The sequence below is a fragment of the Myotis daubentonii genome, chromosome 1, assembly GCF_963259705.1.
Source record: "Myotis daubentonii chromosome 1, mMyoDau2.1, whole genome shotgun sequence".
Taxonomy (NCBI): domain Eukaryota; kingdom Metazoa; phylum Chordata; class Mammalia; order Chiroptera; family Vespertilionidae; genus Myotis; species Myotis daubentonii.
The window spans coordinates 110,601,563-110,623,085 of record NC_081840.1 but is presented as its reverse complement, the minus strand read 5'-3'; the positions used below and the strand labels follow the sequence as shown (position 1 = coordinate 110,623,085).

At 40.1% G+C, this 21,523-nt stretch overlaps 1 protein-coding gene and 1 pseudogene across 2 annotated transcripts in view; both read left to right on the top strand.

Moving 5' to 3' along the window:
- The window catches only part of REC114 (REC114 meiotic recombination protein), a 158,295-nt gene that overhangs the window by 32,403 nt on the left and 104,369 nt on the right, over nt 1-21,523 (top strand). The gene's annotated exons all lie outside the window — the stretch shown is intronic.
- On the top strand, nt 14,519-16,243 carry LOC132228222 (alpha-1,3-mannosyl-glycoprotein 4-beta-N-acetylglucosaminyltransferase B-like; annotated as a pseudogene).

Genomic DNA, 21,523 nt, shown 5'->3' with positions numbered 1-21,523 from the left:
TAGCAGACATTTGTCATAGCAATATATTTAACGATACAGCTCCTAGGGCAATGGAAACTAAAGAGAAAATAAACAAATGGGACTACATCAAAATAAAAAGCTTCTGCACAGCAAAAGAAACCATCAACAAAACAACAAGAAGACCCACTGCATGGGAGAACATATTTGCCAATGTTATCTCCGATAAGGGTTTAATCTCCAACATTTACAGGGAACTCCTACAACTTAACAAAAGGAAGACAAACAATCAAAAAATGGGCAAATGACCCAAATAGACACTTTTCGAAAAAGGACATTCAGAAAGCCAAGAGACATATGAAAACATGCTCAAAGTCACTAATCATCTGAGAGATGCAAGTCAAAACAACAGTGAGGTACCATCTCACACCTGTCAGAATGGCTATCATCAACAAATCAACAAACGACAAGTGCTGGATAGGATGCGGAGAAAAAGGAACCCTCCTTCACTGCTGGTGGGAATGCAGCCACTGTGGAAAACAGTTTGGAGTTTCCTCAAGAAATTAAAAATGGAATTGCCATTTGACCCAGTAATAGTACTTCTGGGAATATATCCCAAGAGAACAGAAACACCAATCAGAAAGGACATATGCACCCCTATGTTCATAGCAGCACAATTTACAATAGCTAAGATTTGGAAACAGCCTAAATGCCCATCAGCAGATGAGTGGATTAGAAAACCGTTGTACATCTACACAACGGAATACTACGCTGCTGTAAAAAAGAAGGAATTCTTACCATTTGCAACAGCATGGATGGAACTGGAGAGCATTATGCTAAGTGAAATAAGCCAGTCAGTGAAAGAAAAATACCACACGATCTCACTCATTTGTGGAATATAAAGAACATTATAAACTTATGAATAAAAATAGACACAGAGGCAAAGAAGCATTGAACAGACTGTTAAACTACAGCGGGAAGGCTTGAGGGTTGGGGGCGGGGGGCGAGGTAAGAGATCAACCAAAGGACTTGTATGCATGCATATAAGCATAACCTATGGATGCAAGACACTGGGGGGCATGGGGGTTGAAGGCATGTGCCGGCGGGTAGAGGAGGCCGGGTGAAGGTCAGTGGGGAAAAAAAGGAGACATATGTACTAGTATTTGTAATACTTTAAACAATAAAATAAAATTTAAAATTAAGACCTCAAAAAATTTTTTTTTCCAAAATAAAGAACTAAAAAGACAATAACAATCCACCAATTTTGTCATTATTATATTGTATCTTTGGAGATTTTAGTTTTTCAAAAATATCACTTATTAGTTAATGGGCAATTAATTACCTAAAATATCAGCTTCTAACCAAAGAATCAAAGTTCAAACAGTTAACGAGACATTCAGTGGTCTCCAAACGGTGGTCCGTGGACCAGTGGTGGTCCATGAGGTCCTAAAGTTTGGCGACCACTGGAAATAGTTATGCTTTTTTGCTCTCTATACTATCTCTATACTATAGTATGACTTTTCTTTTTCTCATTTATTTTACTGGCATGATTATATTAATGAAGCTCAATCTTAAAATTTCACTACACAACAAATAAATAATTTCATTTCTGAAATTCTTATGAAAATAATTTCATCATTTAGGGGAGAAAGCTGTTAAAAAAAATTGTCCGTTCTAGCTGTTCAGTGTTCTAGGCACATCACTGAACATAATAAGTAAATTATCTAAGAAAGTACTAGGATATATAAAGGGAAAGCAGGGTAAGGGAATCTGGAGTGTAAAGACAGGGCAGGAAAGTTACAATATACATAGGGTGATCAGGTTGGGCATCACTGAGAAGGTGAGGGTTGAGCAAAGCCTTGAAGGCATGAGAGTTTACGAGATACCCAGGAATTCCACACCTACTATTTTGCAGTTATTTGTTGTAATAGTTTATCTAAAAGGTCTTTATAGTGTTCTCATACAGTTTGAAAATGTCTAATATAAGACTTCTAAGGGGTTCAGGAAAAGTGGTAATTTGATTGCATCCCTGCAGTTTTGCCTCCCAAATCCAATTCAAATACCAATTATCTTTCCTTGAGCAGTTATGAAAATCAGTATTCAAGTGGGCCAGAATGTGAGTTAAAATCTCAGGATCCAGATAAAGAGAGCTGTTTGTTTTCCACTGTAGGAGAACAAAGGCTCTAATCCTAGAAAGGAGCTGTAGGGCAAAGATAAGAATGCCCCATTTCTTGGGAGAGAGACTAGAGCTCATAGAAATTGGTGGATCCCAAAGAAGAAAAGCAGTACCAGCCTGGGTATTCTGAAATTCCTACTGGTCTCCCAGCCTCCAAGTAGTTGCAATGGAGTTGGACAACTTACTTATCTGAGTCCTTTCTACTCTTCTGCAAAAGGTCCAGAAGGCTGACATTCATGCACCTCCCAACACTAATTACTTAAAGTGTATTTGATCCCCAAGGGTTAAAAAGAGGCATAAGTTATACAAAGGAAAGTAAGTACATGCCCAATAGGCTAAAACAATGAAAATCAAACAGAAAACTCTGTGGTTACTAGTGGAACAGAACTGCTGGCCATCAACAAAGCTTAAACCAAATAATAATAACAATAGTAACAATAATGTTGTTGTTAAGAACACATAAGGGAAGACTTGGACCTAAGAACATGCTTTATAAATATAAATATTCAATAGCTTAACTAAAGAATTGAATGGACACTCTTGAGACCAAATTAATAGTCTGAAAGATCAAGTCGGAAAAATATTCAGAAACAGCACAACTACAAAGCAAAGAAATCATGTGTGCAAGGTAATATGAAGCAAGAACTCAAATCCAAGAGAACAAATTAATGACAGGAGCTGAACTGATGGGGGAGACAGACTGAGGAAAGGCAATGATTAAGCAAACAATAGAGGAGCTATTGTACAACTGCAGAAAGAACTGACACAGAAGATGGAAAGGGTTCAAGTTCCAGGCATTGATTAGGGAAAAAAGTCAACTACCAGTACACACATTCTGATAATTTTCCAAATTGAAAGAAAAGAAGGTCTTAAAGCTTCCAATTAAAAAAAGTCTCTCTCCAACACTAGTGAATTCTAGAGAACGAACTCTTTTTTTTTTTAAGTGGTAAATGAAGTAAAAGAATGAACTATTCACCTCTCCTATACAAATTGACTGCTGGGTGAACTGCAGTAGATATGAGAATGGGTGGTGTGTGTGTGTGTGTGTGTGTGTGTGTGTGTGTGTGTGTGTGTGTTTTGTTTTTACTTTTCTAAAGAATATAAAATGTTTTTATATTCCAGATAATAAATAAAGGAAATGATAATATTAGAATATCAACATTTTACAACCCCTAACTGATTGTGCATGAATAGCTTAAGCATCACAGAGAAACAGGCATCACATATTTCCTGTGGTAAGAAAATCAAACTACTATTAAGTGGTCTTGCCAAAAAAGAACCCACAAAAGGATAGCAACAAAAACTCAACCAGAACTTGATTAAACCTCTAGATTCAACTATCAATTAAAAAGAAATACAGAGGACGGAGGATCACGTTACACCTCAGGGATAGAATCAGCAAAATCTATGCTGTAAGAAACTGCTAGACTCAGTTACTTCAACAAATAAATTGTAAGGAAGAAAGAGAGGTGGGTCAGTTCTTCCTATATCTGTGAAATATGACGTTGGTATTTTAATGGGGAGTGCATTGAATCTATAGATTGCTTTGGGTAGTATGGACATTTTAATGATGTTGATTCTACCAGTCCACGAACGCAGTATGTTCTTCCATCTGTTTATGTCTTCCTCTATCTCTTTTTTTCAACGTCTTACAATTTTCTGAGTACAGGTCTTTTACCTCCTTAGTTAAGTTTATTCCTAGGTATCTTAATTTTTTTGTGCAATGGTAAATGGGATTGTTTTTGTAATTTCTCTTTCTGTAAATTCACTATTATTGTATAAAAATGCCATAGATTTCTTGGTGTTAATTTTGTATCTTGCTATATTGCCAAATTCGTTTATTAAGTCTAATAATTTTTTGATGGAGTCTTTAGGGTTTTCTATGTACAGTATCATGTCATCTGCAAATAATGACAATTTTACTTCTTTTCCAATTTGGATGCCTTTTATTTCTTCTTCTTGTCTGGTAGCTATTGCTAGTACTTCTAGTACTATGTTGAACAGGAGTGGTAAAAGTGGGCATCCCTGTCTTGTTCCTGTTCTTAAGGAAAATGGTTTTAGTTTGTTGGGTTTTTTTTTGCCCATTGAGTATGATGTTGGCTGTAGGTTTGTCATATAAGGCTTTTATTATGTTGAGATATGATGCTAATTTCCACTTTCCTGAGCGTTTTAATCAGAAAAGGGTGCTGGACTTTGTCAAATGCCTTTTCTGCATCAATTGATATGATTTTGTGATTTTCGTCTCACAGTTTGTTTCTGTGATGTATCACGTTTATTGATTTGCGGTATTGTACCAGCCTTGAATCCCTGGAATAAATCCCACTTGGTCATGGTGTATAATTTTTCTAATGTAATGCTGGATCCGGTTTGCTAGAATTTTGTTGAGGATTTTAGCATGTATGTTCATCAGGGATATTGGCCTGTAATTCTCTTTCTTTGTGGTGTCTTTAATCTTGTTTTGGGATTAGGGTAATGCTGGCTTCATAGAAAGAGCTTGGAAGTGTGCCTACCTCTTGAATTTTTTGGAATAGTCTGAGAAGGATTGGTTTTAGTTCTTCTTTGAATGTTCGGTAAAACTCCCCTGTGAAGCCATCTGGTCCAGGGCTTTTGTTTGCTGGAAGCTTTTTAATTACTGTTTCAATATCATCAGTAGATATCAGCCTATTCAGGTTTTTTGATATTCCTGATTGAGTTTTGGAAGCTTTATTTTTCTAGGAATGTGTCCATTTCATCGAGGTTGTCCAGTTTTTTTTAGTAGAGTTGTTCGTAGTATTTTTTTTTTTTTACAATCCTTTGTATATCAGTAGGGTCAGTTATTACTTCACCTCTTTCATTTCTGATTTTGTTTATTTGGGTCCTCTCTCTTTGTTTCTTGGTGAGTCTTGTGAGAGGTTCATCGATCTTATTTATCCTTTCAACGAACCAGCTCTTGGTTTGATGAATCTTTTGGGGGTGTTTTTTTGTTTTTGTTTTTTGTCTCTATGTTGTTTATTTCCTCTCTGATCTTTATTATTTCCTTCCTTCTGGATACTGTGGGCTTTTCTTGTTGCTCTCTTTCTAATTCTTTTAGTTGTAAGGTTAGATAATTTATTACCTGTTTTTCTTGTTTTTTTTTAGGTAGGCCTGTAGAGCTATAAACTTCCCTCTCAGGACTGCTTTCATTGTGTCCCATAGATTTTGGATTGTTGTGTTTTCATTGTCATTTGTTTCTGGGATGCTTTTTATTTCTTCTTTGATCTCTTTGGTAACCTACTCATTGTTTAATAGCATGCTATTTAGCCTTCAAGTGTTTGATTTTTTTTCATTGTTTTTGTTTTAGTTGATTTGTAGTTTTATGCCATTGTGATCTGAGAAGATGCTTGATATGATTTCTATCCTCTTGAATTTGAAGAGACTTTGCCTGTGCCCTAATATGTGGTCTATCTTTGAAAATGTCCCATGTGCACTGGAGAAGAATGTATATTCTGTAGCTTTAGGGTGATATATTCTGTAGATGTCAATTAAGTCCATCTGATCTAGTGAGTCATTTAGGATTGCTGTTTCTTTGCTTATTTTTTGTTTAGAGAATTTATCCAGTGGTGTCACTGGGGTATTAAAGCCCCCTACTATGACTGTATTATTGTCAATCTCTCCCTTGACATCTTCCAGAAGTTGTTTTATATATTTGGATGCTCCTGTATTGGGTGCATATATGTTTGCCAGAGTTATATCTGCTTGTTGAATTGCTCCCTTTAGTATTATGAGTTGGCCTTCCTTATCTCTTGCTATGGCCTTTACTTTGAGGTCTGTTTTGTCAGATTAGTATTGCAACCCCAGCTTTTTTCTCATTTCCATTTGCCTGAAAATTTTTTTTCCATCCCTTCACTCTCAATCTGTGTGAATCATTTGTTCTGAGGTGGGTCTCTGGTAGACAGCAAATATATGGGTCATGTTTTCTTATCCATTCAGCTACCCTATGTCTTTTCATTGGTGCATTTAATCCATTTACGTTTAATGTTATTATTGACAAGTACTTATTTGTTGTCATTTTTCTTCTTAATGTTTATGTTTGTTCTTACCTTTCTGTTTCTTCTTTTTACAGCAGTCCCTTTAACACTTCTTGCATTGCTGGCTTGGTAGTAATAAACTCTCTTAGCCCTTTTTTGTCTGTGAAGCTCCTGATTCCACCTTCAATTTTGAATGGTAGCCTTGCTGGGTATAGTATTCTTGGATTCAGTCCCTTGCTTTGCATCACTTTGTATATTTCATTCCATTCCCTTCTGGCCTGGTGTGTTTCTATTGAAAAATTAGTTGATATTCTAATAGGAGCTCCTTTGTAAGTAACTTTCTGTCTCTCTCTGGCAGCCTTTAAGATTCTTACTTTGTCATTGGTGTTTGCCAACTTAATTATGATGTGTCTTGGTGTTCGTCTTTTGGGGTTCATCTTATTTGGGACTCTTTGTGCTTCTTGGACTTGTGTGGTTTTTTACTTGCCAATATCAGGGAAGTTTTCTGTCATTATTTCTTCAAACAGGTTTCCTATTCCTTGCTTCTCTTCCTCTTCTTCTGGCACCCCTATTATGCGAATATTGTTTCATTTTGTGTTGTCCCAAAGCTCCCTTAGGCTCTCCTCTTGCTTTTTAAATCTTCTTTCCAGTTGCTGCAGTGTTTGTGTGTTTTTTCTACCTTGTCTTCTAATTCGCTGATGCGGTCCTCAGCCTCTTTTAGTCTACTGTTTAAGCCTTTCATTGTATTCTTTATTGCAACTATGTCATTCTTCATCTCCTCTTGGTTCCTTTTCATGTTGGTGACATTCTCATTCAGCTTCTTATAATTCTCATTGAGTTGTGTGTATTTGTTATTGAGTTGTGTTTGTCATCCAGCCATTTGAGCATCCTTATAACTATTACTCTGAATTCTATCTCTGATATGTTGCTAGCCTCAGTTTCATTTAACTCTGGTGATTCTTCTTTTTCTTTCCTTTGGGGATTTCTTTTTTGTCTTCCCATGTTTTGCTGTAATGTTTTAATCATAGATCCAATTGCTTTGCTACCCAGGTTCTTTTGGGGATGGTGCTACTGGTGTGATCTCTCAGGTCTCCTAGGCTTGGTAATCTAGCATAGCTCCCTTCTTAAGCTATTTGGGCTCTCTTGATGTAGGCCTGTGAGCTGGAAATGCGCAACTGCGGTGTCTAGAAGTCAGCAGCAGCCGTGGATGGGGGTGTCCCAATTTTTGCTGTCTTATGCCCTTGATTGAAGTTGCGCATGCCCAACGGGGACTCACAGTGGCACTGGAAAACCATGCAACTGTAGTGCCCAGAGTTCTGCAGCTGTGGGGTGGGCAGACTCAGTTTTTGCTGCTGCACTTGTGGTGGATAGGCATGTGCTCCCAATGGTGGCTCACAGGGGGCACCAGCGGTGCGTTTGCCAGCATAGCAGGGCCATGGCACTGAACCCACATGATTGAGGCATCTGTGGGCAGGTATCCAGGGTGAGTGAATTCAGAATTTTTATTGCTGGGGGGAGTGTGTCCCTGTTTGTCCAAGATCACACCTAGCGGGGGCTCGCAGCACCTCCCATGAGTGCCCTGTGGATAGATGGCCTCTGGGTGCCTGCTCATTGGAAATGCACAACTATGGCAGTAAGTTTACCAGTGCAGAGCTCTGGCACACTCTGAGTGGCCCTGGTGCTAAAGATGTGTAGCTGGGTTGTCTGTGAGCAGTTATTCAGGAAAAGGGAATTCAGAATTTCTACTGCAGGGCAGCACGCCCTTGTCTGTTCAAAATCACCAGCAGGGGGTCATAGTGGCATCCAAGAGCTGCCTATGGAGTGGTGTGCCCTGGAAGTCTGAGTGCTAGAAATGCGTGAATGTTGGAAACGCGCGAATGTTGGAAAAGCGCGAATGTTGGAAATGCACGAATGTGGCCGCTGAGGAGGGGGGATGTTGCCCTTACTGCTGTGGGAGTGGTGCATCTTTGGAGGTGGAAGTTCCAGGGTCCATGGGTCTGTGGGTGGGGCAGCAGGATTTTAGCTGGAGTGGCTGCTGGGTTACAGGCAGTGTCCAAGGCCTGTCTGGGTGGTGGTGCTGATGAGTTCCTAGAAGAGGCCACTCTCCCCTTCAAGATGGTGTGGGCTCCGTGCCCGAGTCCCACAGTCCGGGGAGTGCCCACAGTGGTGGTAGTCTTTCCCTGTCCTAGAGAGCCTGGTCTGCCAGCCTCTGCTGCTCCTGCCGGATTTAACTGTCCCTCACTCACTCACACACACACACCACACATCTACACACTCTCCTTTCATCTCCTCACTCACTCACTTCCTATCCCTCAACTCCATCCTGCCAGCCGCCATCTTTTCAAGTTTTGGATCTATTTGTTTTTCATCAGTTTATGTTGTTTATTATATTCCACAAATGAGTGAGATCATGTGATATTTATCTTTCTCTGACTGGCTTATTTCACTTAGCAAAATGCTCTCCAGTTCCATCCATGCTGTTGCAAATGGTAAGAATTCCTTCTTTTTTACAGCAGTGTAGTATTCCATTGTGTAGATATACCACAGTTTTTTAATCCACTCATTTGCTAATGGGCACTTAGGCTCTTTCCATATCTTAGCTATTACAAATTGTGCTGCTATGAACTTAAGGGTACATATATCCTTTCTGATTGGTGTTTCTGATTTCTTGGAATATATTCCTAGAAGTGAGATTACTGGGTCAAATGGGAGTTCCATTTTTAATTTCTTGAGGAAACTCCAAACTGTTTTCCACAGTGGCTACACCAGTCTGCATTCCCACCAGCAGTGCACGAGGGTTCCTTTTTCTCCATATCCTCACCAGCACTTGTCATTTGTTGATTTGTTAATGATAGCCATTCTGACAGGTGTGAGATGGTACCTCATCATCATTTTGACTTGTATCCCTCAGATGATTAGTGACTTTGAGCATGTTTTCATATGTCTCTTGGCCTTCCATATGTCCTCTTTTGGAAAGTGTCTATTTAGGTCCTTTGCCCATTTTTCGATTGGATTGTTTATCTTCCTTTCGTTAAGTTATATGAGTTTCCTAAAAACAGCTGTGTGGTTTTTTTTTATCCACTCATCTACTCATGGACCCTTGGGCTGCTTCCAAATCTTGGCTACTGTAAATAAGGCTGTAATGAACATGTGAGATGCATATATTCTTTTGAATTAGTGTTTCACATTTCTTCAGATATATTCCCAGAAGTGAAATTACTGGATCAAATACCGGTTCCATTTTTAATTTTTATTTTTTTTAATTAAATCTTTATTGTTCAGATTATTACAGTTCCTCTTTTTCCCCCCATTGCTCTTCTCCACCCGGTTTCCACCCCACCCTCCGCCCTCACCCCCCATGCCCACTTTCCTCATCCATAGGTGCACGATTTTTGTCCAGTCTCTTCCCGCATCTCCCCCCCCTTCCCCTCCCCCCAAGAATAGTCAGTCCACTCCCTTTCTATGCCCCTGATTCTATTATAATCACCAGTTTATTCTGTTCATCAGATTATGTATTCCCTTGATTTTTAGATTCACTTGTTGATAGATGTGTATTTGTTGTTCATAATTTGTATCTTTACCTTTTTCTTCTTCTTCCTCTTCTTAAAGGATACCTTTCAGCATTTCATATAATCCTGGTTTGGTAGTGATGAACTCCTTTAGCTTTTCCTTATCTGTGAAGCTCTTTATCTGACCTTCAATTCTGAATGATAGCTTTGCTGGATAAAGTAATCTTGGTTGTAGGTTCTTGGCATTCATCACTTTGAATATTTCTTGCCACTCCCTTCTGGTCTGCAAAGTTTCTGTTGAGAAATCAGCTGACAGTTGTATGGGTACTCCCTTGTAGGTAAGTGACTGTTTTTCTCTTGCAGCTTTTAAGATTCTCTCTTTGTCTTTTGCTCTTGGCATTTTAATTATGATATGTCTTGGTGTGGTCCTCTTTGGATTCCTTTTGTTTGGGGTTCTCTGCACTTCCAGGACTTGTAAGTCTATTTCTTTCACCAGTTAGGGGAAGTTTTCTGTCATTATTTCTTCAAATAGGTTTTCAATATCTTGCTCTCTCTCTTCTTCTGGCACCCCTATAATTCGGATGTTGGTACACATGAAGCTGTCCCAGAGGCTCCTTACACTATCTTTGTATTTTTGGATTCTTTTTTCATTTTGCTTTTCTGGTTGGGTGTTTTTTGCTTCTTCATATTTCAAATCATTGACTTAATTCTTGCGATCCTCTAGTCTGCTGTTGGAACTCTGCATAATATCCTTTATTTCAGTCGGTGTATGCTTAATTTCTAGTTGGTCCTTTTTCATAACATCGAGGGTCTCACTAGATTTCTTGAGGGTTTCACTACATTTATCGGCGGTCCACCAGACTTTTTGAGGGTCTTACTAAATTTATCAGCGGTTTCTAGAAAGTTCTTGAAAAACCTTAAAAGTGTGGTTTTGAACTCTATATCCAGTAGTTTGCTTTCCTCCATTTCTGTCATTTTTTTAAACCTGTTTCTTTGTCTCTGCATTTTTTATGCTTCCTTGTGTTGATGGAGTGGCTTTCTGTGCTAGGTGTCCTATAGGGCCCAGTGGCTCAGCCTCCCTAATTACCTGAGGTGGACACTCTTGGTGCACCCCCTTGTGGGCTGTGTGCACAGTCTTGTTGTAGTTAAGCCTTGATTGTTGTAGGTATCACTGGGAGGAATTCACCTCCAGGCCAATTGGCTGTGAGAATCAGTTGTGTCTGCAGTGGGAGAACTTCTGTGCTGGAGACACCCCTATGGGGCAAGACTTTCTTCAGTGGGGCTTTGGTGGTCACTGAGTCTGCCCCCTGAGTGTGTCCTTTATGGATCTGAGGAGCTGCAATCTGGATGGTCCCACTCTGACCACCAGGCACACTGGCTCCTGAATCTCAAGGAGGTGCTAATCTAGCCTCTGCCTGAGGCTACCCAGCAGGAGCTCAGCTGTGAAGCAATGCAAGTTGCCATGGGGCCTTGGGCTAGCTCCAAGTTTGTTAGGTAATTTTCAGATTGCAAAGGGCCAGTCCTTTCATATGCAAAAGCTGGCGCACAGCTTGGGCGGGGCGGGGGTCCCAGGGGATCAACAGGCTGGAGCAAGCAGCTATGGCTGCCCTCAGAGGCCCTGCTTCTCAGTGTCCTGGCAATCGCTGCAAGCACCTCTGAGAGAAAGCTGCCCTCGAGTTCTGGCCGATGCCAGACAGTCCAGTTTCTCCCGTATGAGTCTGGGTCCCCAGAGACTCGCCTGGAACTGGAGCTCAGAGCTTGAGACTCTCTTCCAATTGAAAAAGACAACCGTGTCCTCAGTCGCCAGCCCTCTCCACGTGTGCCTCCGTACCTCTGCACTTTACTTCCGCACTGCACCTCCTGTGAGTCTCGGTATGCTTTTCTCTTTCCTTCTAGTGGTAGAATTTCCACTCAGCCAGCCTTTCTGTGGTTCTGGATGATGTCTGCTCCGTCTTTTCGTTGTATTCTTGAAGTGGTTGTGGTAAGCAGCAATCTCCAGTGTTTACCTATGCCGCCATCTTGGTTTTCTCCCCATTTTTTATTTTTTGAGTAAACTACTTACTATTCTCCACAATGGCTGCACCAATCTACATTTCCACCAACAGTGAATGAGGGCTTTCTTTTCAGTACTTATTGTGTGTTGATTTATTGATGATAGCCATTCTTACACATGAGGTGATATCTCATTGTGGTTTTATTTGCATTTCCCTGATGATTAGTATGTTGAGCATCTTTTTTTTTTTTAATCTTCACCCGAGGATATTTTCCATTGATTCTTAGAGAGAGTGGAAGAGAGAGGGAAAGACAGAGAGAAATATCGATGTGAGAGGAACAAATCAATTGGTTGCCTCCTGCAAGAGCCCCAGCCCAGGGCCTGGGCTGGGGAGAAGCTTGCAACTGAGGTATATGCCCTTGACTGCAATCAAACCCTGGACCCTTCAGTCCACAGGCTGACACTCTGAGTGAGACCGGCTAGGGCTTGAGCATCTTTTCATGTGTCTCTTGGCACCTCTGTATGTCTTCTGTTCAGGTTCTCTGCCCAATTTTAAATGGAATTGTTTTTTTTCGAATGTGAATTGTATGAGTCCTTTATATATTTTGGATTATTAACCCCTTATCAGATATGTCATTTGGAAATATCTTCTCCCATTCAGTAGGTTGTCTATAAATTCTTGGCAAACCATTCCTGTATTGTCTGCACCAGGGTTGATGACTCCCATCATCCCACCCTTAGTATGCCACTAATTATATTTATTGTTAATTGTTGTATATACCATTGTCCTGCACCCTATCTCACATTAGCTCCATCAGGCTGGCCAGTGTTTCATTCAATGATGTATACCATCTAGAAAAATGTTTGGGCATTTAATAGGTGCCCAATAGATATTTGTTGAATCAACAAATGATTGAATAAAGCTTAAGGTTAGAAACACTGCTTCTATGATTTTTTTTCTTTCCCAAATATTTATGAGAGAGCAGTATATAGTGGTAACTTTGTTAATGTTAACTGACTGACTTAAATGCTTGCTGTATGGTCTCTTTTCCTTGAACTCTGGTGTTTTCACATGAATTTTAGAATCAGCTTGTTAAATTTTATAAAAGAATTTAGGATTTGATTACTACTGCTGTAACAAATTGCCAGAAACTTAGTGGCTTAAAACAACCCAAACTTATTAGCTTACAGTTCTGGAGGTCAAAGTCTGAAATAGATCTTGTGGGGCTAAAATCAAGGTGTCAGCAGGGCTACATTCCTCTGGAGGCTCTAGGGGAGATTCTGTTTCTTGTCTATTCAAGCTTCTAGGGCTGCCTGAATTCTTGCCTTGTACCACCCTTTCATCTTCAAAGCCAGCAGTCACATTTCCTTCCCTCTTTCCCTTAGAACCATTGCCTTAGAACAGGGGTCCTCAAACTTTTTAACACTAGATTGCCCAAGGAAGTCATTTTGACTGCTTTTTAATTTCAATTAGAAAAACAATTATGTATATAAGGACACAATGTCTTAGAATTTTGTGACTTTTTGTACAACATATAAATGTGTTTATTAATAATTGTAGTTACCTCCCCCTCCTTCATTTCTGGTATATATATATGTGTTATACCTATATTGCCCAAAAGCAGTCATTTTGACTGCTTGGGAAATTATGACTCTTATTATTGAATTGAGTAAATTTCTTATATGACCAGTTCGGCTCTGTATTGAAATAACAGTTTTCATTTTTTTTCGATTACCGTCACATGATAACATACAAGTACATGATAAATTGTCGATACTTGATAAATTGCAGTTGCTCAATAAGCTAAACTGGTACTTGTTATTCGAATCTTTATGCAGTGATACTTGTTCTAATAAGTTGTTTATTTTATTTCTTTTGCGCCCTAAATTCATGAAAGAAATGTCGAATAGAAGTGAGTTATTATTGGAAAAGCTAAGGAACATAAGTGAAGAGTGCTCCAATATTATTCTTTCACAATGCAGTCATTTTGACTGCTTTTGGGCAATATAGGTATATACTAAATTTCAGTCTTTCTAGTGTTAAACAGGGGGCCAGTTCACTGTCCCTCAGACTGTTGGAGGGCCGGACTATAGTTTAAGAAAAAACTATGAACAAATTCCTATGCACACTGCACATATCTTATTTTGAAGTAAAAAAAAAAAAAACGGAAACAAATACAATATTTGTATTTGCATGTGGCCCGCGGGCTGTAGTTTGAGAATCCCTGCCTTAGAAGGACCCTTGTGATTACACTGAGTGCACCTGGATAACCCAGGATATTCTTCCTATCGCAGAATCCTTAACTTCATCACATCTGAACGGTCCCCTTTGCTGGGTAAGATAACAGATTTCACAGGTTCCAGGTGTTAGGACATGGTCATCTTTGGGGGAACCATTATTTTGCCTGCTTTGGCATCTTAACAATGTTAAATCTTACTATTCATGAACAAAGTATATATCTCTATATATTTATGTGTTCTTAAATTTCTGGCAATTTTCAGTGTGCAGACCTTTCACACTGAATAATTGCCATATTTATCCCTAAGTATTTTATATTCTTGATGTTTTTATAAATTTTGACATTTTCAAATTCCAACTATTCTTTATTAATTTGTATAAATTTAATTCTTATTTATTGATCATGTATCCTGCAACCTTTCTAAAATCCATTTATTAGTTCTAGGAAAATCAATGAGATTTCCTACATAAATAATTATGTTGTCTATGAATTAAGACAAATTTACTTATGAGACTTTGAAACCAGGCCTTGAAGGCTACAGGGTGTTCATTTGGCCCAGAGGAGGAACAGGATCCCAGGCAGAAGAGAGGACAGCATGTGTGTGAAGACATGGCCCTTAGGCAAGAACAAGGAGTTGTGGATGACAGCAAATGAAGATGGCACTAGTGAGACCAGAAAGGCCTAGCGTGCACAGCCCTCCAGGACCTGCTGTACCAGCGACAGGTGATGTGGTGGACGTGTACCAACGGGAGTTCTGGTACTGCGAACTGGTTGCACGCAGCTGAGCAGGAGAGCCTAAAGCACTCCTAGGAGCTGCTGGATGACATCAAGAGGGCATGTCAGAGAGGCAGGCGCTGCGAGACGGAGACGGCAATCACACCTGGGGCAGGCTCACTGAGGACCCATGACTGAAGCTGTGGAACATCTCTCATGAGCATGTCCTGCACTTACCTACCGTCTTCCACCACCTGCCGCACCTGCTGGCCAAGGTAAGCAGCCTGCAGCCCACAGTGCACGTGGGCCAGGGCCGCACGGGAGTGTCACTGGTGGTGGGCATCCCCAGTGTGCCGTGCGAGGTACATTTGTATCTGACTAACACGCTGCACTCACTCATCTCAGAGCTGAGCTCGCAGAAGGACTCGGTCATCATGGTGCTGATTGCCGAGACTGACCTGCAGTACACTTTCGTGGTGATGGAAAACATAAAGGCCTTGTTTCCCACAGAGATCCATTCTGGGCTCCGGGAGGTCATCGCCCCTTCCCCACACTTCTACCCTGGCTTCTCCCGGCTCCAAGAGTCCTTTGGGGACCCTAAGGAGAGAGGTGAAGGACCAAACAGAACCTCGAGTACTGCTTCCTCATGATGTAATAGCAGTCCAAAGGCATCTACTACGTACAGCTGGAGGACAACATAGTGGCCAAGCCCAACTACCCGAGCACCATGAAGAACGTCTCTCTCCAGTAGCCTTCAGAGGACTGGATGATCCTGGAATTCACCCAGCTGGGCTTCACTGGGAAGATGTTCAGGTCACTGGGCCTGAGCCTGCTTATGGAGTTTATCCTCATGTTCTACCGGGACAAGCCCATCGACTGGTTCCTAAACCACATTCTGTGGGTGAAGGTCTGCAACCCTGAGAAGGATGCGAAGCACTGTAACCAGCAGAAGCACTGTAACCTCTGTATCCACCTGAAGCCACCCCCTTCCAGCACGTAGGCACGCACTTCACTGGTGGGCAAGATTCGGAAACTGAAGGACAAGGACTTTGGGAAGCAGGCACTACAGAAGGAGCCCACAACAACCCCCCCCCCCGCCCCCCGTGGCGTGGCCCTAGTGAGCACAAGTCTCAAAACATACCAGCACTTCACCCTGGAGAAGGCATACCTGTGTGAGGATGTCTTCTGGGCCTTCACTCCTGCTGCAGGGGACGTTATCCGTGTCCGCGTCCGCTTCTTCCAGCCACTGCGCCTTGAGCAGTTCTTCTTCACACCCAGAGGACAAGCTCTTCAACACTTCTCTGGAGGTGCTGCCCTTTGATAACCCCCAGTCAGACAAGGAGGCCCTGCAGAAGGGCTGCTCAACCACCCTCCAGAGCAGCTGCGATGGCTACCTCCGGATAGGTTCCTACAAAGGCGTGGCCGAGGGCGAGATGGACCCTGCCTTCGGTCCCCTGGAAGCACTGTGCCCCTCCATCCATACAGACTTGTCCGTGTGGGTAATTCTGAGTGAGATCTTCCTGAAAGAGGCAAACTAACAGAGGACTTCTGAGGACTGGCCCTGAAGCTCAGGAGACTAGGGATGTCTTTGCTGCTGCCCCCGCAGGGCCAGATGTAGCCCACCCAGCCTGAGAGGTTGTTCCTGGCACCCATCAGCAGCCTGGGGTTGCCGCTGGCAGAGAGGCCCCAGGAGCTGGTGCTACCCACCCGCCCGGCTGCGGGAAAAGGTGGTGGTCACCACACTGTGACTGAGGCTGGTCTGTGCCACCCTGAACTGTTCGCAGGTGGGCTTGAGCCAGGCCATTTTAGAAGAGCTTTTTTCCTGGGCGTCTGCTCTCTCCGGCACAAACACTGGAATGCATATACTACTTTATGTGCTGTGTTTTTTACTCTTGGATACATTTGATTTTTTTCACTGAAGTCCACATATATTCCTATAAGAGTGTGACTTGTAATAAAGAGTTAATGAAGAAGGGGGAAAAAAGAGACACTTTTACTTCTTCCCTGCCAACCTGGCTGCTTTTTATTTATTTCTTTTTCTTGCCTGATTATAATGATTAGAACCTCCAATGCAATGTTGAATAGAACTGATGAGAGTGAACATGCTTGTATTGTTCATTATCTTAGAGAGAAAGCTTGACTTTTCACTATCAAGTATGATGTTAACTGTAGGTTTTTTCATAGATGCTCATCATTGACTTGAGGAAGTAATTTTTATTCCTGGTTTGCTGAGTTTTAAATTGGGAATGGATGTTGGAGTTTGTCAGTTTTTTAATATATTCTCTTATCTATGGAGATGATTATGGTTTCCATTTTTAGTTGACATGGTGAATCACATTGAGTTGAAAATACTCCCCAATCTCCCTTTTAATTTATTTACCCAAGTGGATTTTTTTAAAATTTCATTTGCCTTTATTTATTGAATTTTATTTATTTTATTGTTTAAAGTATTACAAATACTAGTACATATGTCTCCTTTTTTTTCCCAATTGACCTTCCACCAGCCTCCCTCACCCGCCGGCACATGCCCTCAAACCGCACCCCTCTAGTGTTTTGCATCCATTGGTTATATTTATATGCATGCATACAAGTCCTTTGGTTGATCTCTTACCTCGCCCCCCGCCCCCAACCCTCAAGCCTTCCCGCTGTAGTTTAACAGTAGGTTCGATGCTTCTTTGCCTCTATGTCTATTTTTATTCATAAGTTTATAATGTTCTTTATATTCCACAAATGAGTGAGATCGTGTGGTATTTTTCTTTCACTGACTGGCTTATTTCACTTAGCATAATGCTCTCCAGTTCCATCCATGCTGTTGCAAATGGTAAGAATTCCTTCTTTTTTACAGCAGCGTAGTATTCCGTTGTGTAGATGTACAACGGTTTTCTAATCCACTCATCTGCTGATGGGCATTTAGGCTGTTTCCAAATCTTAGCTATTGTAAATTGTGCTGCTATGAACATAGGGGTGCATATGTCCTTTCTGATTGGTGTTTCTGTTCTCTTGGGATATATTCCCAGAAGTACTATTACTGGGTCAAATGGCAATTCCATTTTTAATTTCTTGAGGAAACTCCAAACTGTTTTCCACAGTGGCTGCATTCCCACCAGCAGTGAAGGAGGGTTCCTTTTTCTCCGCATCCTATCCAGCACTTGTCGTTTGTTGATTTGTTGATGATAGCCATTCTGACAGGTGTGAGATGGTACCTCACTGTTGTTTTGACTTGCATCTCTCAGATGATTAGTGACTTTGAGCATGTTTTCATATGTCTCTTGGCTTTCTGAATGTCCTTTTTCGAAAAGTGTCTATTTGGGTCATTTGCCCATTTTTTGATTGTTTGTCTTCCTTTTGTTAAGTTGTAGGAGTTCCCTGTAAATGTTGGAGATTAAACCCTTATCGGAGATAACATTGGCAAATATGTTCTCCCATGCAGTGGGTCTTCTTGTTGTTTTGTTGATGGTTTCTTTTGCTGTGCAGAAGCTTTTTATTTTGATGTAGTCCCATTTGTTTATTTTCTCTTTAGTTTCCATTGCCCTAGGAGCTGTATCGTTAAATATATTGCTATGACAAATGTCTGCTAGTTTGCTGCCTATAGCTTCTAAGATTTTTATGGTTTCCCATCTTATTTGTAAGTCCTTTATCCATTTCAAGTTTATTTTTGTGTATGGTGTAAGTTGGTGGTCTAGTTTCATTTTTTTGCAAGTATTTGTCCAGTTTCCAAACACCATTTATTGAAGAGACTGTCTTGACTGCACTGTATGGTCTTGCCTCCTTTGTCAAATATTAATTGAGCCCAATGGCTTGTGTTGATTTCTGGGTTCTCTGTTCTGTTCCACTGGTTTATATGTTCTTGTGCCAATACCAGGCAGTTTGAGAACAGTGGCTTTGTAGTATAGCTTGATATCTGGTATTGTGATCCCTCCAACATTGTTCTTCTTTCTCAAGATTGCTGTAGCTCTTTGGAGTCTTTTTTTATTCCAGATAAATTTTTGGAGAGTTTGTTCTAGGTCTTTGAAGTATGCTGTTGGTATTTTAATGGGGATTGCATTGAATTTATAGATTGCTTTGGGTAGCATGGACATTTTAATGATGTTGATTCTACCAATCCATGAACATGGTATATTCTTCTATTTGTTCATGTCTTCTTCTATCTCTTTTTTCAGTGTCCTGTAATTTTTTGAGTACAGGTGCTTTATCTCCTTGGTTAAACTTATTCCTGGGTATCTTAATTTTTTTGTTTCAATAGTAAATGGGATTGCTTTTTAAATTTCTCTTTCTCTGATTTCATTTTTGGTGTATAGAAAAGCCACAGACTTCTGGGTATTAATTTTATATCCTGCTACATTGCCGAATTCATTTATTAAGTCTAGTAGTTTTTTGATGGAGTCTTTGCAGTTTTCTATGTACAATATCATGTCATCTGTGAATAAGGACAGTTTTACTTCTTCTTTTACAATTTGGATGCCTTTTACTTCTTCTTCTTATCTGACCACAATGGCTAGTATTTCCAGTACTATGTCAAACAGGAGCATTGAGAGTGGGCATTCCTGTCTTGTTCCTGTTCTTAGTGGAAATGGTTTTAGATTTTGCCCATTGAGTATGATGTTGGCTGTGGGTTTGTCATATATGGCTTTTATTATATTAAAGTATGATCCTTCTATTCCCACCTTGCTGATGGTTTTTATCAAGAAAGGTTGTTGGATTTTTTTCAAATGCTTTTTCTGCAATAATGGATATGATTATATGGTTTCTATCTCTCAGTTTGTTTATATGGTGCATTATGTTTATTGATTTACGAATATTTTACCATCCTTGATCCCCAGAATAAATCCCACTTGGTCATGGAGTATGATCTTTCTAATGTAATGCTGGATTCAATTTGCTAGAATTTTGTTGAGGATTTTGGCGTCTATGTTCATGAGGGATTTTGGCCTGTAGTTCTCTTTCTTTGTGTTGTCTTTATCTGGTTTTGGGATTAGGATATTGCTGGCTTTGTAGAAAGAGCTTGGAAGTGCTCCTTCCTCTTGAATTTTTTGGAATAGTCTAAGGAAGTTAGGTTTTATTCCTCTTTGAATGTTTCATAAAACTCCCCTGTGAAGCCGTGTGGTCCAGGGCTCTTGTTTGTTGGAAGATTTTTGATTACTGCTTCAATTTCCTCCGTAGTTATCAGCCTATTCAGATTTTTTGATTCCTCCTGGTTGAGTTTTAAAAGTCATATTTTTTCTAGGAATATGTCCATTTCTTCTAGGTTGACCAGATTGTTGGAGTATAGTTGCTCATAGTATTTTTTTTTTTATGATTCTTCGTATTTCTGTGGGGTCTGTTGTTATTTCACCTCTTTCATTTCTGATTTTGTTTATTTGGGCCCTCTCTCTTTGCTTCTTGGTGACCTGCCGAGAGGGTCATCAATTTTGTTTATCCTTTCAAAGAACCAGCTCTTGGTTTCATTGATCTTTTGTATTGTTTTTTTGGTCTCCATGTCATTTATTTCCGCTCTGATCTTTATTATTTCCTTCCTTCTGCTCACTCTGAGCTTTTCTTGTTCCTCTCTTTCTAATTCTTCAAGTTGCAGAGTTAGATATTTTATTATCAGTTTTTCGTGTTTTTTAAGGTAGGCCTGTAATGCTATGAACTTCCCTCTCAGGACTGCTTTCAACTCTGTCCCAAACATTTTGGATTGTTGTGTTTTCATTGTTGTTTGTTTCCAGGATGTGTTTTATTTCTTCTTTGATCTCTTTGGTAACCCACTCATTGTTTAATAGTATGCTATTCAGCCTCCAAGTGTTTGACCTTTTGTGATTGTTTTTACTGTAGTTGATTTCTAATTTTATGCCATTGTGATTTGAAAAGATGCTTGATATGATTTCAATTTTCTTGAATTTGGAGAGACTTTTCCTGTGTCCCAATATGTGGTCTATCTTTGAAAATGTCCTATGTGCACTTGAGTAGATTGTATATTCTGTAGTTTTGGGGTGGAATGTTCTAAAGATGCCGATTAAGTCCATCTGATCTAGTGAGTCGTTTAGTATTGATGTTTCTTTGCTAATTTTTTGTTTAAAGGATTTATCCAGTGATGTTAAAGGGGTATTAAAGTCGCCTACTATGCCTGTGTTGCTGTCAATCTAACCCCTGATATCTTCCAGAAGTTTTTTTATGTATTTGTGTGCTCCTGCATTGGGTACATTAATGTTTACCAGAGTTATATCCTCTTGTTGTATTGATCCCTTTAGAATTGTGAAGTGACCTTGCTTGTCTCTTATTATAGTCTTCACTTTGAGGTCTATTTTGTCTAATATTAGTATTGCTACCCCAGCTTTTTTTTTTCATTTTCATTTGCCTGATAGATATTTTTCCATCCCTTCACTTTCAGTCTGTGTGAGTCCCTTGTTCTGAGGTGGGTCTCCTGTAGACAGCATATATATAGGTCATGTTTTCTTATCCATTCAGTCACTTGATGTCTTTTGTTTGGAGCATTTAACCCATTGATGTTTAAAGTTATTAAGATAGGTACTTGTTTGTAGCCTTTTCTGTGCTTTATGCCTGTGTTCCTTTCTCCCTTTCTATTTCTTCTTTTTATAGTATTCCCTTTAGCATTTCTTGCATTGCTGGCTTGGTAGTGATAAACTCCCTTAGCCTTTTTTTTCTGCAAAGCTCCTGATTTCCCCATCAATTTTGATTGATAGTCTTGCTGGATATAGTATTCTTGGATTCAGTCCTTTGCTTTGCATCACTTTGTATACCTCCTTCCATTTCCTTCTAGCTTTATGTGTTTCTGTTGAGAAATCATTTGATAATCTGATATGGGATCCTTTGTAGGTATCTCTCTCTCTCTCTCTCTCTCTCTCTCTCAGCCTTTAAGGTTCTCTCTTTGTCTTTAACATTTGCCATGGTAATTATGATGTGTCTTGGTGTGGGTCTTTTGGGATTAATCTCGCTTGGGACTCTCTATG